The sequence below is a fragment of the Lethenteron reissneri genome, chromosome 39 (genome assembly GCF_015708825.2).
Source record: "Lethenteron reissneri isolate LAM-NWPU_2019-01 chromosome 39, ASM1570882v1, whole genome shotgun sequence".
In the NCBI taxonomy this organism is placed as follows: Eukaryota; Metazoa; Chordata; class Hyperoartia; order Petromyzontiformes; family Petromyzontidae; genus Lethenteron; species Lethenteron reissneri.
The window spans coordinates 8,037,805-8,051,019 of NC_083817.1; the positions used below are offsets into that span (position 1 = coordinate 8,037,805).

At 48.4% G+C, this 13,215-nt stretch overlaps 1 protein-coding gene and 1 pseudogene across 1 annotated transcript in view; both read left to right on the plus strand.

The window, feature by feature from the left end:
- Positions 1-13,215, plus strand: part of LOC133351928 (nuclear factor 1 A-type-like) — a 399,089-nt gene that overhangs the window by 44,966 nt on the left and 340,908 nt on the right. The gene's annotated exons all lie outside the window — the stretch shown is intronic.
- On the plus strand, positions 857-943 carry LOC133352086 (U6 spliceosomal RNA; annotated as a pseudogene).

The following is a 13,215-nucleotide window of genomic DNA, read 5'->3' on the forward strand; positions in this document are numbered from 1 at the left end:
TTCTCACGAAGTTTCGACTGCAACACAAGCAATCATCATCAGGTGTAAAATCCACAGCAAGAAAATGTTCTTGCTTGTGTTGCAGTCGAAACGTCGTGAGAATTTGTATTGTTTTATATTTATATTATTTATTATTTCCCTTTTACGTGACTTTACCGAAATAACCAATAATATGAATCCCAGGGAGTTGTATTCGTCCAGCGGTAGACTGACAAAATATCTGTCGAACATATTATTTGTTTGACGTTTTCAACGCTTTTGGGCAACCCACGTCAATGTGTTGTGAAGAAGCACCGTCAGCCCGAAACGTCACTTATTATTGATGTTACCTATAATTTTTTGCCAATGTGTTGGGTTGTCGCTGGTTTGTGATTGCCCACCACAGCGGACGCAACAGCAGTGTCGCCCAACCAACGCGTCATTTATAATTAACTTTAAAAACAAAAGCTATATATATATAGATAAACGTTAAGGATCGCACAGACGTTAAAACACACATGTAGAGATACGGCTCGTTCGAGACTGCTCATGACGAGTCATCGAGGGGCGAGACAAGCGCCTGCTGACCACGGCTGGGCCCACTGGGGTGTTACTACCTCGACTCGGGTGTGGGGAGATGTTCACTCCCTCGCCTGGTATACAGGAGGTCGCGGGTTCGTTCCCGACCCTGACGCCTGCTGCTGTATATTTGGAGTTTGCGTGTCTCTCTCGCTCTCTCTCTCATCACGGTGGCTAGGAGATGTTAACTACCTCGTCTGGTATACAGGAGGTCGTGGGTTCGTTCCCGACCCTGACGCCTGCTGCTGTATATTTGGAGTTTGCGTGTCTCTCTCTCTCATCACGGTGGCTAGGAGATGTTCACTCCCTCCGGCAGTACATATACTAAAATTGGAACAATACAGAGAAGATTTGCATGGCCCCTGCGCAAGGATGACACGCAAATGCTCTCTCATCACGTTGGCTAGGAGATGTTCACTCCCTCGCCTGGTTTACAGGAGGCCGTGGGTTCGTTCCCGACCCTGACGCCTGCAGCTGTATATTTCGAGTTTGTGTGTCTCTCTCGCTCTCATCACGGTGGCTAGGAGATGTTAACTCCCTCGCCTGGTATACAGGAGGTCGTGGGTTCGTTCCCGACCCTGACGCCTGCTGTATATTTCGAGTTTGCGTGTCTCCCTCTCTCTCTCCGTGGTCGCGTGGATTTTTCTCCGGGTCCTCCGGGTTTTGTCCCCTCCACATTTAGAAGCAGCATCAAACGTTTAGAGTCTTTGGCCGCAATAAACGTCCACGCGATAAGCCGATTCGCTAAAGCGATCACATGTGACCAGGTCGCTTCTGAAAAAAGAGCTATATAGCTTAGTAGGCCTAACCTGCTCAGATAAATAAAAATCATAGTTTTGTAACATAAATAAATATAGAATCTGTTTTCCTTTTTGCTCTACCTAGCCCTCATTCGTGGGAGTGCTCATCTGAATTGCGATAGGTAATTCTTTACGCTTTTTATAAACATAAAGTCTTTCTGTTCCGTGGATAACAGTCCCTTTGTTTGAGCCCGTTTTAGCAAAGTTTTTGCAAAGAGATCTCTCTGTCTCTGTGCAAGATCAGATTCTCGACCCCAGACAGTGCTACACAATGATTATTTTGCATCACAGAAATGAGCGTCGTGTAACCGCGCCCGGCGCGGTCTATCGGTTACCGAGCTGGACTCGCGCGGTCCAGAGGTCACTCCGGTTGAATTCGATCGCCCGGAGCGGCAATCAAATTAAAACATTGGGGGGGTAGGGGGGGGGTAGCGGTGGAGTTTCTTCAAATCCCTATCAGCTGCGTCCACCCAGCTGTGGAAATGTGGTACAGCACGGTTGTAGTCAGTTTCAGTTGCAATTCAGCTTCATTTATTTGGTATAGCCCTGTGAGCCATTCGGCTCTTGAATCGGGTGCAACCGCAACAAACAAAAAAACAAAAACATGAACAAGAAAACATCTGCACGTTGAGTGCGGTGGGGTAAAGAGTGAGGTACGCACAACTGTTCCAAGACGTCTGGCATGCGTGGACGACTGGGCACACAATGTACCCTCTCGGGATACCTTTTGAAACTCCCTCGAGTTGAAGCCCTTCCGCCAGTAGGGACGCGAGCGATAAATTGCAGGGCTGCGCCTTAACCTTTGATTTTTTTTCTCCCGTGCGCTGCTCAAACATCGCCGATGGAGAGGTTAAGTCCTAGTCACAAACACGGTCGCAAATCAGCGTTTTAGTTTTGTCCGTTTAATTTTTGATGAAGCATTGAACGGAACACGTGGCGGTTTTTTTTTTGCATTTGAGTTTGGCTCGTGGGTTAATCAGTTTAAAAATACTGTGCTCTGACCTGTGGTCAAAGTTAATTGTCGGCGATATGTGAAAGAAAAAAAAGTACCCAGTGATTTAAAAAGTCACGCCGCTGTCACTTACACGTCAAAAATTTGTTTTGCAGATTTCAGCTTGGTGGTGGACAATGACAATTCATATTCTCGGTGGTAGACAATGATTGTGCGGTAATGATACCGATCTTCTCGCATGGAAAGTTAAGCTGTTTTTCAGGAAGGGTCTGCAGAGGATCTAGTCCAATTCTATATTATTTCAGAGATTGTACGAGTGGCAGATGTATCAGTAATAATATTCATGTTCATTATCACAGCTGGGCGGTGGTGGCTATGCAAGTGGCTGCCTGTAATCCAGAACTTTGGAGGCAGCAGCGAGGAGGGTGCTGTCCCCTGGATTAATCGCCACCAGTTTACGTCCGTATGGGAGTGTTGACTCCGCTCGCGCTTGTGAATTTTCTCCGAGTGCTCCACTTTCTTTCCACGTGCGTAACCGACTGGTAAATTGGCCGAAAACATCTTGACTAAAAACGTACGGCAGCAAGACCCGCCTGAAAAGAGGAGTCATTTCGTTCAGTGTGTCTTCCCCGGATAAATTACTCGTTCTTTTTATAATCATCCATCAATCATCGTTAATCAGTTCCAACTGTTCTTTTTAAGAGAATGTAGCGTCACAATAGTGCATGTCAATAATATACTGTGTTTGTGGGAATAATGTACACCATTATGATACCATTATGATACCATAATGATAATTAGCGTCCATCAATCATCATCAATCATCAATAAACTCTTTCCACTTATTCTCTTACTCACAAAAACTATCGCACTATTCTTCTGGGTAAATAATTTATTTCAAAAACCATGAGAAACAAAGATATCTACTTTGCAAGAATAGCTGCTGCTGCTGCTGCTGCAAAAGAATATATATAACATATCACGACTTGCATCGTTACAATCATCATCGTCAACACATAACAGCGGTTGCCTACTGACGCTGATTTAACAACAACATCCACTATGAGGTCTCCTTTACCAGTGGCAAAATATAGTAGTAGGTTTTTACCCTTTAAACTGGTACAAAACTGACACCTTTATGCAAGGCATCATGTTTGCAATAACCACAACACAAGCAGTCAAAATGCAAACAAAAAGAAACAACTCTGATGATGATAATGATATGCACTGTCCTTAACGTTGATTGGTCCACACCCGAGACAGCTTTTTTTAGAGCCTAGTCTCCATTGGTGTTGGACCAGATGACGCCAAAAGGCGTACAACTCAAAAACAGTGCACTATCAGAGTATTGAGAGCTCGGGGTAACAACAACCACCACAATTAAAACAAGTAAACCCGTAAAAACAAAGTTGTTCACTCTAAATCCTTTATATGCGTGGCGGCTAGAGTCCTCTCGTCCTCTGGCTTGAGATGGCTGCCACCTATGGGTCAGATGATTGTCTGCCAGTATTAAGCAATTGGTAATTAAATATTTAATTTGTTTTCCCTAAACAGTGTAAAATTTTGGAAATTTCTTTTTCACCAAAATTAATTGTCTCGCACAACGAGTCTCTGTGCAAAATGTCAGCTCGATTGGATCACGGGAAGTGGGTTAAAAAACGACCGAAAGATGTGCACGGTCGTAAGCAAGCAAGCAAGCACGCAAGCAAGCAAGCAAGCACGCAAGCAATCAAGCAAGCGAACTTAATATAAAGGATAAAAAAAAACACTGCAGCAGTACCCACCAACGCGAATCGTTGCTCTGAACGTGAGAAAACAAAAGTCGTCCACTTTGCACTCGAGCAGGCCGATGCTCCATCCACTTTCGCTTCGCCTGTCTCGCGCTGTAATCTGCGCACAAAGCGACGCATTGTGACGAGCTCAGCTTGGCACTCAGAAATCCCCCCAGCGTTTAAATTGTATTAATAAGGAACGGGTTCAAAATTGGATTTTTTTTTTTATGGAGCCCCTTTGACAAAGAATTCCGTTGTTTTGTTGTTAGAGTGGGGGGGGGGGGGGCTTTATTTACTTTGAGAGAGAGAGAGAGAAAGAGAGAGAGAAACACAAAAAACACTTTCTATCTCGCTTGTATTGTTTTGTTGTCAGAGAGCCAGAGGCTTCCGCTTAGAAAACTCCGACGGACGATGGTCGCGCGCGGGGGGGGGGGGGGGGGTCGGACACTTAGTAATTAATTATGATTTTGTATTTGTTTGTTTTGCGCCGTCGCAAACGTTGCGCGCGTGCGTGCGTGCGCGTGCGTGCGCGCTTTGCCAAGCTGAACTTTGCCGTGGGAAGTGATCCGTGATGGGGTTTGCGGCGGCGTGGGGGGGTAGCGTGAGTGAGAGGATGGTGGTGGTGGCGGTGGTGGCCCCAACAAGTGTGTTAAGGCTGCACGGTGGGGGATCTTTGTGTTTGGTGGTAGGTGACGTGGCGTGGAGATTTGTAAATTGGGGGGGGGGGGATTAATTCTATATTTGAAGCTTTCGTGACTGCAAGGATTCATATTCTTAGGTCACGTAGGTAAAAAATTAAAATTAATAAAAGTAAAATAAAAAATAAAATAAAAATCACGACGTTTCGGAGGCAACACAAGCTTCCGTCTTCAGGTGGAACCGTCACAGCACGATAGCTGTATCAAGTGAGAGAAATTCCAAGAAAACAGTCCTTGTAAATATACTGGTTGAGGGTGGGAGGAGCCAAGGTAGGCCCTGAATATTATTATTTTTAGCCGGTGGATGTGCCAGAGCAGAGATTCAAACAGAACATTGGGGTTCTCGTGTTGCAGTCGTAGCGAAAGTGTTGATTCATTTCAGCCGGGTCCATCCAGATCGGCGACCTGGACACCACATAACAAAAAAACTACTGTAGTTTTGTATTTTTGTTATTTTCTTTGAACCTATCTACGTGACTTTTATATTCTTAGGTTTTTTTCGGTAAAGTCACGTAGGTAAAACATTTAAATTTAAATTAATAAAAGTAAAATAAAATAAAAATAAAATAATAAAAATCACGACGTTTCGAGGCAACACAAGCTTCCGTCTTCAGGTGGAACCGTCACTTTTATTAATTTAATTTTTTTACCTACGTGACTTTACCGAAAAAACCTAAGAATATGAATCCTTGCAGTCACGAAAGCTTCAAATCTAGAACTACGTGACTTTACCAATAGACCCAAGAATATGAATTCCTGCAGTCACGAAAGCTTTAAGTCAAGATTCAGCTTCAATATCTCTCGCTGTTGGTTGTGGCTGCGATGGGCCACGATGCCACCTTCACTGCAGTCGAGCAGCGACCCAGAAAATGTTCAATGTCGAACTAAGCCCTGGGGTGAAAGGCATTGGACACCACCGGTTTCTTTGCCGTGTTCATTTCGTGAAGTTGTAACCCTCGGGAGGAGCGGAGTGGTGGCGCAGTGGTTAACGCACTGCTGTGCTAAACATTAATCTCGGCGACCTCCGGAGTTAAATTCCTGGCCACGGCTAACGTCAGTGGCAAGTGATATCTGAACCAGTTCTAAGTGCCCCCCCTCCTCCTCACTTCAGCCACTTTGCACCTCGCTGCACTCACCAATGCGGCAAAGTATGGTCGTACAATCTCCCTGGCGTGATTGTCCATCTGGTAGTATTCCTCACCGCTGCCTGTTCTCCCTCCTCGCAAAGTGTCCCGGTTGATACGTAATAATATCTACAAAATCTGTTTAACATTGAGTACAAATTGGGTTTAAATGTCTCGTGGCTCAATGTGCTTTCCTTTGTTTTCAGTCATTTACTAACGCTCGTTTTTGTTTGCACGCAATTACGAGTTCTCCAATTTTAACTTTTTTTCCCCCCAAATCGTCATAAAAAATTCTAACCCCCGTATAAAATTAGCACATCGCGGGATCTCGGGAGACGGCCGGAGTTACTGGGGAGGTCTTCATCCAGCAGCGGAACGACCATAGCTGCTGCTGATTAATTCCGATTTGCTGCATATATTATTTCGTCTAATTAAGTCACAACCCCGCTGCGGCTGCGTGCAGCATCAATGCTGACAAATAGGCTAAGACGTGCGCCGCCATCGGCCCTAGCGTTGACCTTTTCTCGAGTTTCCACCGCTCGCAAAAGGGGGACACATTCCCAACGATCATCAGATGGGAGAAGGGGAAATAAAAATGAGCATTGACAGCAAGAGGAGAATGGCGAATGAGTGGCAGGTTGAGTTGGAGGGGTTTTTTTTGTCCAAATACAGCACAACTCTTGATGGTCAACATCATCATCCGTACGCTGGGTGTTCGCACAGTCCTCGTTGCTATCACTAAGGGGCCCGGCTGCCCTTTTTACCCGATGGTTAAAGTCTGCGGTAGTCTCGCAGTGGCGAGCAACGTAGCCGCGTGTTTACCCAGTCCAGTAATTCGTGGGTAATTTATTCAAATGTGGCAACATTTTTCTTCTTGGTTCTTTCGGTAAAGTCACGTAGAAGGGAAATAATAAAATGATAAAAAATAAAACATAATAAAATAATTCTCACGACGTTTCGGCCACAACGCAAGCAGCCGTCCTAAGGTGAAGAACAGGTCTGTCGGGAAGACAGCGTGACTTTACCGAAAGAACCAAGAAGATGAATCACTGCAGTCACGAAAGCTTTAAATCGAAAAATGTGGCAAATTTTGTTTGGACGACACAATCGGGCTTCGTTTTCAGAACGACGTCCCAGGATCGTTGCCATCCACTGTACGGGTCTCGCTCATGACACGCAGATTGACCACAATACCTCACTGATCTCGCCAAGGAGCATCACGCAGCTGCTCTTGGCTGGACATCGAACTCAGATGGTCACCGCATTGCGCGCTTTCAAATGCGCTTCTGTGGCCATGTGGAATGCTCTTCCTTAATTCATTCAATAGATGTTTTGAGTAAAAAAAAAACTCGCCCCCCACTAAAGAGGGCATCGCACAACTTTACAGTATGAATTAAACGAAGGCAGACCTACGTATAAAATGAAGACAAATATAAACATCAAAATGAAGGGACATTCTCAATGAAAAGCTAAAAGGAATAAAATGAGTCCTTCCGATGTTAGGAAGCCACTGGAGCTACGCACATTTAAATCTGAATAGAAACTAATTTCTTTCAAACTGCGTTTTGTGTTTAGTGTGTTGTCTTTCCCCCGCACATCCAATTGGCATGGTCGGCCACGTACGGTGCGAAAGAAGTTCAAGATACATACGTAGCGTGAAACACATTCCTGCGGAGGGAGCTGGTAGGAACGTTGGGTTGCTCGGTCAATGGCCAGGGTCAACGGCGGCGTGGTGTATTCCGCAAATATGCCCAACTGTGAGGGCGGGTACAAGCCGACGGTGAGTAGGTTAAACGTTGAGTTTTATAAGGGCACCACGGGGTGACCAGCCCCTCCCCACCCAGCCCCACCCCTCCCACCCCCCACCCAGCCCCACCCTCCCCACCCAGCCCCTCCCCACTCTCTCCTCCCCACCCAGCCCCACCCTCCCCACCCAGCCCCACCCTCCCCACCCAGCCCCTCCCTGCACGACGGACACAATAATCCCATATGGGCTGGTGTAACCTGACAGTTCCTACCAGTATCATGGCCGATGCACCCACAGTATTAACCAGGGCGGCCGCTGGTCACGAACTGCAACGTCTGCGACCAGCGGAAAACGCGTAACCGCTTGGTTGCTTCACCGCCCCCAGCGTAGTGGGTGGGCAAAGTGGCCTGGATTGATACCAAAGCATGGATAATGCTAAACGTATGTTTTTTTTAAACGAGGCTGTAAACATTCCTTACTGAAGACCCACATAGAACAGGGGAAAGGAGGGGGGGAGATACAGAACGTATCGTCTGTTTTGTACTGCTTCTTGAAGCGATCCGTGTTAACTGCCAATATGTGGGGAGCGGTGGTGCAGCGGTTAGCACGCGATGCTGTGCTACGAACCTGGCGACCCGAGTTCGATTCTCGCTCAAGGCCAAAATCAGTGACGATTCTTTTCACCGGTCCTAGGTCGACTCAGCCTAAAATGAGTACCTGGTGCGGTGTGTAAACATTGTCACTGGGGAGACAAAGGCGGCCGGGCGTGGTGCTGGCCACCCACCCCCTCGTGTACCTTTCAGCCCTTCATAGGTGCTCGCTAACAGCACTTGCCCCAACAGTCTGTTCCAGGCTACACGGGGGGATCTTTGTCTTTGTGTCCGTGGTCACGTGGCGGGTGAGGAGCAGCTCACGGTAGAACCAGGCTTGACTGTTTCTTCTCGTTGCTATTACAATTCATCCGCAACCTCTGTCCCACCCACCATCTCTCCTCCACCGCCAACCTGTGATGGTGTTGCGCCATCGGCGGTTGTGCGATCCGCTCCCTTTCGTTTCGCGATGCTTCATGTGAAAACTATCTTTGAAAGCGGCGCCCGCGACAAATATCCAAATATCCGCTTGCGGATTTATTTACTCTCAACGCGGATAGAGCACATGCAGGCTGGTGGCGACGGTTCGTGACTCCAGGTAGCGGAGGTTCGTAATGTCCCTCCCTCGGGGTGTTCCACTCCGGGATGGGCAGGCGCGCTGCAGGTTGAACCCATTGACAATTGGGCCACATCTTCTTGGTTCTTTCGGTAAAGTCACGTAGAAGGGAAGTAATAAAATTAAAAAAATTAAACATAATAAAATTAGTGAGAATTATAAAATAAGTGAGAATTATTTTATTATGTTTTATTTTTTATTTTATTACTTCCCTTCTACGTGACTTTACCGAAAGAACCAAGAAGATGAATCCCTGCAGTCACGAAAGCTTTAAATCGAAATTTAATTGGGCCACATTGGCATCGTGTGGCGGTGGTGGCGGTGGTGGTGGTGGTGACGATGCTGCTGCTGCTGCACCAGCGCTGAGCTTCACCAGGCCGGTGTCCCCTGGGAAGCCGCGTGGACTGCCAGCACCCAGCTCCTGGGTGGAGAGAGTGCTGATGGGGAAGCCACTGCCAGCGCATTCCAGTTTCTCAGTGGCTCTCTATGTGAGCCCATCTGTGTGAGTCTGTGGGTCTCTGAGTGAGCCTATGGGTGTATGTGTTAGCCCATGGATCTCTGTGTGAGTATATGGGTCTCTGTGAGAGTATATGGGTCTATGTGAGAGTATATGGGTCTATGTGATTTGGAAAAGTGTATTGGTTTAGCCATGTTTGTTTGTTGTAGTACAGAGTTAGACTGATGGCCTTAATCTAAGTTGTCTTGTGGTTGTTGTTGTTGTTGTTGGACTTGCATCCCACTGGGATTTTTGCACACAGCGTTGGTGTACGGTGTTTTTTCTGCAATATTTTGCTGTCTTTTCTTGGATTTTCTGTTTGCACTTAGTCACATATTCACTTTAAGATGTTTTTTGTTCATGTTTTAGTTTTTTTTTGTTGCGGTTGCACCCGATTCAAGAGCCGAATGGCTCACAGGGCTATACCTAATAAATGAACTTGAACTTGATGTGTTAGCCTATAGGTCTCTGTGTGAATCTATAGGTATCTGTGTGAAGCTCTGGGTCATTTGCGAGTTTATTGGTCTCTGTGTAAGTCTATGGGTCTATGTGTGAAGCTCTTGATCACTGTATGAGTTTAGGGGTCTGTGTTAGTATTTGGGTCTATTTGTGAGCCTATGGGTCTATGTGTGAGTCTATGGGTCTTTGTATGAGTCTATGGGTCTCTGAGTGAGTCTATGGGTCTTTATATGTGTCTATGGGTCTCTGTATGAGTCTCTGTGTGAGCCTATGGATCCCTGTTGACTACGTACGGTGCGACTGAAGTTCAACATACAGAATCAGAATCTTTATTCATGCTGGAGGTATCCGATGAACAATGAAGCTTTTTTTTCACGGATGTGTAGTATGGGCGGGTCAGAAACTCACAACAAGCAATATAAACACACAATACGAGTGCTATTTATGAGAAAGATAAGCCGATTACTAAAAGGCCATTCAGCTATTAGCTTATTTTTCAGAAGCGAGCTGGTAACAAATGATAGCTCAACGATGTGGCTTATCAAGCGGCCATTCCTCGCAGCCAAATGATCAAAATCTGCCTTCACGCGTACGTAAGAAGCGTTCTGCTCCAACTCCCAGCCCTGCGTCGCGTAACGAGGTCAAGACGTGGACGCCCATCGGCCACGTGATTGGACGGCAGTACCTCGGTTTACGTCGGGGGATGCGTTCCTGCAAGGTGCGACGACGAACATCGATTTACGGGGCGGGGCGGTGGTGGAGGCGCGGTGGCTGAGAGGCGGCGGATAACGAGCAAGGCAGGACGATGCCGTCAGCGACGCGAGTGTGGGTCGAGACGACGCAAGTCAGGGCAATGGTGTTAAGTAATCCTGCATAATGCACGGGCATAATATGACTTTGAACCCCCCCCGCCCACCTCCTACGCATTTCCCATAAATATGCTAAATTCCTCTTGATATGAAAATTATTTTGTCAAGGCGCTCTTCTTCCACCCCTCCAACCCAGCTTATATATACGCTCCAAGCTTGGCAGTGTTTCATTCTTCACCTGAAGACGGCTGCTTGCGTTGTAGCCGAAACGTCGTGAGAATTATTTTATGATGTTTTATTTTTATTATTTTATTACTTCCCTTCTACGTGATGACTTTACCGAAAGAACCAAGAAGATGAATCCCTGCAGTCACGAAAGAAGCTTTAAATCGAAAAGTGACGATGTGTTTGCGAAAACGAGGTGAAAGGGACAAGACGTTAACCGGGGTACCGCGGTACGAGACATGGTGGATTTCACGTCATACGTGCGTACATCACGATTGTACCAATTCTTCCGTTAATTATCTTCTACGTACATGCACGGTACAGTCCGTTTGCCTATCCACTGCTGGATGAATGAACACGTGTGTACTGGGTTCGAATTAGGTGCACACACACGCAGCTTGGAGGCAACACTATTTATTAAACGGTAAGTAACATAACACTGTACATGAGGTGGTGACCACCTTCCTCAACTCACTAACACTCTGGAACGCGACACAGACTGGACCAGGCAGGCAACGGCCTGCCTGGCCCAGGACGACGACTCGGGACTTGAGGACCAATGATGTCTTCACTTCGGAGTACAGTACAACAGCCTCGATCTGCGTTCACACCACGCTCATATCTGCTCTGGCGTGGCCGGCTCTGCCCAGGCCACGCCTCCCTTCCCCCACCTCACGGGAGGTCTGGGTCCCTCCACCACGTGACCCTCCAGGCACCCTCTTGGGGCCCCCAGCCCTCGTACGGGCCGACACAGTAGTGACGTCTTATGTCACTACACGTGTGTGAGCTCTTTGGTCACTGAGTATCACTGTTCTGTACTCGTACCCGGAGCAACGCTTGCTGAACTTGACTACGGCACAGCGACTGCTCGGTTAACGCGAAAAACAATTCCCCGATAAAACAAGTTCCTTCTGAGTGGGCAGGTAGGAACTTGGTTGGACGGCGCATTCGTGCACAACAGACAAAATATGCACGACAGACAGACAAATAATCCCTGGTGGGCAGTGTGGAACCTCTTGTATAATGTTACTATAAACTTCGCACCACCACGCACACACGGCGAGATGGCGGGCCCAATCACCGTGGGTTACGCCGTCGCGTTACCTGCGTATCAGTCCGCGCGCTGCACCATACCGCTCAGCCGCGCAGCTCAAGAAAGTAGTTCGTCGTCGGCCGCTCAGGAACCGCGTTACAGCGGCGCGCGCGTTCCGCGTGGTGCGGAAAGCGTTCCCGAACGAAAGAACCGCGTTATAGCGAAAACGCGTTGTAGTGTGAACACCACGCGCTAAGAGGGGACTCAACATGAGATAAATTAGCCATGAGGTTTGGTGTTGGGTGGGGGGGAGGGTCAGCCTCAGCCTCTTATAGCCCCCCCACCTTCCCCCACCTCACATCTCTTAACACTATGGGGGCCGGGGTTAAGCGAAGGTTTCGTAATTTCGCGCCATCATCAAACGCGCTGCGTCGGAATTGATGCCCGGCCAGACGGCTGTTGCGACTTGCTCCCCGCGTGTCCCGACTCCTCTCGATGGCGGGGGATGAAAAGGCGACAGGAAAGGCGGTGGCGGTGGTGGTGGGTGGCCGCGGTGGTGGTGGGTGGCGGTGGCAGTGGCGGCGGGGGGAGGGTTATTTATTTTTTATTGCAACCCAGAAATCAACGGGCACCCGGTTGCTCTTCATCAAAGCGCGCACGCGCCCGAGATGGCAGCGGCGGCGTCGACCGAGCCACGTGCGCCCACAAGGGACCCACCCGCGCGCGTGTGCGCGAGAGCGGTGGCGCAGCGGTTAGCGCCGCGCTGCGAACACGGCGACCCGAGTTCGATTCCCGCTCACGGCCAACACCGGTCCCGAGCGCCCCCCCGCCCCCCCAGGTCGACTCAGCCTCAAATGAGTACGTGTGTAGTAAACATCGCCACTGGGGAAACAAAGGCGGTCGGGCGTGGTGCTGTCCACCCAACCTCTTGTGTGCCGTGCCGCCCTTCAGAGGTGTTCGCTAACAGCACTTGCCCCAAGAGTCTGTTCAGGCTATACGGGCGGGGGGAGGGGTCTTTGTCTTTTGTGCAAATGTTATTGTGGAGCGACGCTCACAACAACGAGCGGAGCGCCGCGCGACTAAACACACAGCAGGGAACCACAGGTGGTGCATCTACCAGTCAGTCATCTCAGTCAGTCATCTCAGTCAGTCAACCCACGGCACTTGGCTCTGTCCTCTAACCTCCTGCCAGCGAGCCTTTAACACTTCACGTGGCCTCAAAGCGCACCTAGCCTGGCACAAGCGCCGTGATGATGTCACGGGCCACTGAGTGGCGAATGGGGGCTGTCGTTATGGGGAGCGGCAGTGTAGCAGTCAGCGCGTTGCACTACGAAAC